The 5,669-nt window shown below is 39.9% G+C and overlaps 1 pseudogene; it reads right to left on the reverse strand.

Annotated features, from left to right (window-relative positions):
* Window positions 1–4,951: 4,951 nt before the first annotated feature.
* LOC129904766 (5S ribosomal RNA) lies at window positions 4,952–5,071 on the reverse strand (annotated as a pseudogene).
* Between the last annotated feature and the right edge of the window lie 598 nt (window positions 5,072–5,669).

Genomic DNA, 5,669 nt, shown 5'->3' on the forward strand with positions numbered 1-5,669 from the left:
AATAAGGTGTTGTGCGTGTGGGGGCTGCTGATGGTTGTGTGATGTGTTGTTGCAGGGCCTAAATATGTTCTATTGTGGTTTAGGTTGCTGCTGGTTGAAGCCACGTAACCCCTCATTGCGTATAATTAAAGGCATTGCAAAATAAAGGCTAGACGCCCTATTGTGATATCGTATTTTTGAATAAGTCGTTTGGAGTTTATGTTGTATATTGTTGGTGTGAATTGCTGCAGGTTGTTGTTGTTGGTTGGCTGTAGGTCTTAGGGACCTAATTGGAAATTCGTATAGGGCACATTATAGGGGAGGTGCTGCCCAATTTTCTTTACGCCTTAACAAACTAAAGAACTAATCGAGGAAACGACTAAGGAAATAGATTCCATTAATACTAAGGTGTAACCTAAGATGATGGAAAGTTAAGAAGAGTTGATATGCATATTACTCTCCTGTTTAATAGGTTCAAAGGACGACGAGGCGAACAGGATAAGGAATAACTCAGACAAGGTATGTGAAGTTTTCTTTTGGCGTGTTTTTGGAATAAGTATGTAGAGCTATTCTTCTTTTCTTTTGGCATGTCTTAGACGTAAGCTATAAATGATATGTATATGATATTTGGGATTTAATCCATTCGTAAATTCTTGAGTATGAGTCGAGACTCTCGTTTACTTCTTGATATTAGAACTCCTGCAATAGCTGAGTCACTGGCTTTAAGTATTCTATGTGATGAAAACTAGTACATGTACATCCTATCCCTTCTTTCCTATAAAATAACTTACTTTTAAGTAAAATGATATATGAGAGGGGTTTAGAGGTAATTCCATTTATGAACTCTGAGTGTAACTCATGACTTGTGGTCACTTCTGACCATTTAGAGTCTGAAAGTAGTCAACCTATTATTCTCGAGCCTGCTATATAGTGAATAGTAAGTGGAGATACAAGCTCCTTTCCTTGAAGCTTCTGAAATGATCAATGTCTCTAATTACATAACTGTGTCTCTGATTGCATAATTATGTCTCTGATTGCATAAACCATGTTTCTGACTACATAAGCTATGTGGCATTGTCTGGATGCATGTCTGTTATTCCTGAGGCCCCAACTGATGTAAGCCTAATGACATCTAAAGGGCACTTCGGATAAGTACCTTCCTGGTCTTCAAGTGACGGTTCACTTGACAGTTTCATCGAGTCTCAGATAAGGACTTAGTTGCATATGGTTTCTCACTATTCTACTTGTGCATGCTGTAACCCTTCTTTCTTCGCGTCCCACGATGGGCCGGATATTATGTCGGGCGCAGCTTTACTACTTCTTTCACCGCGTCCTGGGCCGGATGTGTATAGTTCCACGCACGAGGAGATGATATCGTACGTGAGGTGTGATATATGTTATATGTTATGATGATACAATTATTCACTGAGTCCCAGGCCGACTGCAATATGATAGTATATGTGGCAAAATAAGGGACGCACCACCGAGTCCCTCCTTAGAGGGCCAGGTACGTATGTATATTATGATGGTACGCTATAGACGTACACCACTCCATTCACCGAGTCCCTCACTAAAGGGCCAGATACTTTATGTAGGCATGCATATGAGGTTAAAGCGATACATTGTGACCCTGAGCCCCGCAGTGAACTGGGTATCATACGATGATATACATGATAAAATGATACCTTATACGATGATATGATACCGTATACGATGATATGATGAAATGAAATGCATTATGATATGATGATATGTGATTATGAAGAAGTGATCATAACATCGGGTTCACTAGAGGGCCGGGCATAGAATATGATGATATGTATGATTTACGTGTCCTAAGGTGCAGGTACAGTAATTCATTTAGTTGTTATACTTGTCCCCTGCATCCCTATTTCAGTTATGGTCTCAGTTATGATATGTTATGCTTTACATACTCAGTACATATATTGTACTGACCCCCCTTTTCTCAGGAGGGCTGCATTTCATGCCCGCAGGTACATATGTTTATTCTAGAGATTCATCAGCATAGGAGTTCCTGTCAGTTGTGTCGGAAGTGCTTCACTGTTCTAGAGCCTAAATTTTGATGCTGGTCACTTAATGTATATATTTATACATTCAAGGGTACGGCGGGGGCCTTGTCCCGCCATATGTTGTTGTTACTATTCCTAAAGGTCTGTAGACATATGGATGTGGGATGTTTGTGAGTTCGTTTCGATTGTGCCTATACGGTATTTTACGTGTTCTCTAGAGGGCCGGGCATAGCATATGATGATGTGTATGATTTACGTGTCCTAAGGTGCAGGTACAGTAATTCATTTAGTTGTTATACTTGTCCCCTGCATCCCTATTTCAGTTATGGTCTCATTTACGATATGTTATGCTTTACATACTCAGTACATATATCGTACTGACCTCTCTTTTCTCAGGAGGGTTGCGTTTCATGCCCGCAGGTACAGATGTTTATTTTAGAGATTCATCAGCATAGGAGTTCCTGTCAGTTGTGTCGAAAGTGCTTCACTGTTCTAGAGCCTAAATTTTGATGTTGGTCACTTAATGTATATATTTGTACATTCAGGGGTACGGCGGGGGCCTTGTCCCACCATATGTTGTTGTTACTATTCCTAGAGGTCTGTAGACATATGGATGTGGGATGTTTGTGAGTTCGTTTCGATTGTGCCTATACGGTATTTTATGAGTATTTTATGTTACAGCAGCCTTATCGGCTTGCATGTCTTTATGTGTTGTGAGACGAGTGAAATAGGCCATATGTACACGAAAAAGTTTGAACTCATTGGGTTTTTATTTTATTTTATTTTGTGAATAGTATCACCTTGTTCATAGTTCAATATGACTGCAACTGATAGGTAGTTATACGGGGGGTCCAGGGCGGACCCCAGTCGCGGCCTACGGGGTTGGGTCGTGACACCCATATTATGCCAAATTAAAGCTGTAAGAGGTACTCTTCATGTAGTCAATAAGGGATACCCTTTTTACTCAGGGAAGTTTATTATGGAGAAATAAAAGTCTATCTGACCAGTACAGTTCAGACCACAGTATCTCCAGCCATAGTTGTGCTGTAGAAAAAAAAGAGAAGCTCAAGTTGAAAGGGAAGATGTCCAGTAATTGAGCTTCACTCATTTTCAAAGTACCAAGCCCCCAACTCTTAATTCTAAATTAGATAAATTGTTCATAACTCGAGGATAAACTCGGAATGAGACTAGGTAGGTCAAGTATTAAAAGAAGTACTGTGATGTTTTAGAAATTCTGGTTTTTTCGAACAATAGTTGGAAAATGGGTAACGATAACAGTTTATAGTTCTCCACCGACTAATTGGAGAAAAGAGCTTCGGACAGAAGCACCTCAAAGAGATGTCAGGAACTGAATGTGAGTGCGAGCTAAAAAGGGGATATGTAAGTATGAATTGAATGGTGTGATACAGTTATACAGGGATAACGTAGAACCACTAGTAAGGCGCACTTAGTATGCGTTGACTAAGTTAAAAGCCTGCATTGAGAATGCAGTAAGAGCATGGAGCTTAAGACATAATTAAATGACGCGGGTACACAATGTCACCCCAAAAATAGTGGAACCCTTAAGGGATGAGGATGGCAAACTTAAGAAATAATTGATGTAACCTACATTCACCCCAAGGAATAAAGGATATAGTTTGGGGTAAAGCTACTATTTCAAAAGAACCTTGAATAGTTATCGTCGGAATACTAGCACCGCCTAATTGAAATTGGAACGACTACAAGTACTAGTTAAATTTTGATGAAGATAAGTAAGATGTGGCCTTGGATAAGTTATTCCACGAGTCCCCTTACTTAAGTACAGGTTAATAGATGAGATGTCGCACTATGTATGGAAAAGTTCTCATCGCTTCATGATTTAGTCAAGGTTCCGTACATGGATAATCAGATTATAAAATACATAGAAAGATGGGGACATGATACAGTACCAGATAGACTGGGGAAAGAGATTGGACAAATTTGAGACTGGACCTAGAGAGATAGAGCAACGTATAAGCAGGTAAAAGTATAAGTATCATCTAAAGAGGGGAAGCAAGTGAGAGAACTGCAAGGGTAAGATGGAGGCAATTGATGGGGAAACATGCTTGAGATGGATGTTTAAACTAAAATAAGATCCCTTGCTGACCAAGTTAGAAATATCTGGAAGCCACCAGTAATTGGATAGAAGTCAGAATGGTAGGTAAGAAAGCATCAAGAAATTTTGACGAGACCCTGAATGATATAACACTAGAAGGTGGGTGCGCACAAAAGCAAAAGAAGATAACAATAAAAGGATATTGACTAACTCAAGGCACACTACGAAGGATAATGGCAGCTACTAGATCAAAGCCAAATATTGGTTGTAAAGTTGGTCGCAAATGAAATTGTGATAAATAAATAACCAAGGAAAAGAAATAGCAAGAATCCTATGGTAGGAGATAAGATGAGCAAGGAGTAAATAAGGAAATAAAAAGAAGTGCGACAAGGTATTTCTTGCCCTCTCTCATATTCTCGTAAAGGTAAAGAATGACACGAGAATGTGTCAAGAAGGTTACAAGCAGGGGTAAAGAAAAATTGTGAAATGGTTTAAATAAGACGGACATGACTAACTGGTTACTACAGGATTGACAAACTTATATGTCAAATTCCTTTAAAACTATGCGAGCTAAGGATACATAGAACTCAAAGTAGCTCTAGAGGTCACTATATGAACGAACTTTAGCTCTACTCGGTAGCCAACCCTAATGAATGGGTGCGTACAAAAAGGGGTGAATACAATAGGAGGAGTTAAACCAAAATGACCAAAAAGGGACATGGTTATAGTGGAACTAAAAATCTACTCCTATACCAGTTGCAAGATAACAGAGGAAAGGGCAAGGCAACACATAAAGACTGGTGAGATGACGCTAAGATAAATCTTGGGCTAAGTTGAGTGCCCCGCACATTATTGCAAGGATTACCATGAAACGCGACATGAGGACTTCCCAAGGAGGTCACCCATCCTAGTATTTCTCTCGCCCAAGCACGCTTAACTTCTAAATTTTGGTGGAATTTAGTGCGATAGTGCGGGTGTGATCGTGCGAGATGGAAGAACCTGAACTAGCGGCGGAGGAACGACATGAAATTATTTTCCTAGATTACTATAAGTTACGTTGAGGGTATTGTTAAAAGGATTTAAGCAAGACAAGAAGGATTAGCTAATTGCTAACTGACGACGCACTCGAATGCCACAGTTCTTCAACATAGTACCAGTTAATGAGAGGCAAACCACAGAAAGGCCATATGGGCCAGTGGGCGAGGAAATTTCGACACCACTTGGCAGTCAACTCTGAGGGCGAAAAAGCAAAACCCAAAAGGTAATGGTACCAGTTGATGTAATTTATAGAAGATAGGAAGTAATACCCGAGGTCGAAAATTCCACAATATGACCAGGGCTACAAGACTCACTTCGCACTCCGTCGAAAGATGACTTTAGAGGGAATGTTACCTAGGGATTAACGATATAAGCCCATGCTCCTTTAATCAAAGGCTACCTACTCAGCCGAGAAGGTGTAAAATTATAGGGTAAAAAAGTGGTAGGACCTTACGGAGTCCCCATAACTGTTATCCCAAATGAAAGAGCCCAGGTTACAGTTAACTACCGAGAATCAGTCCGCAAAGAAATTAGAAAGATAGATAAGT

The sequence above is a fragment of the Solanum dulcamara genome, chromosome 9 (assembly GCF_947179165.1).
Source record: "Solanum dulcamara chromosome 9, daSolDulc1.2, whole genome shotgun sequence".
NCBI lineage: Eukaryota > Viridiplantae > Streptophyta > Magnoliopsida > Solanales > Solanaceae > Solanum > Solanum dulcamara.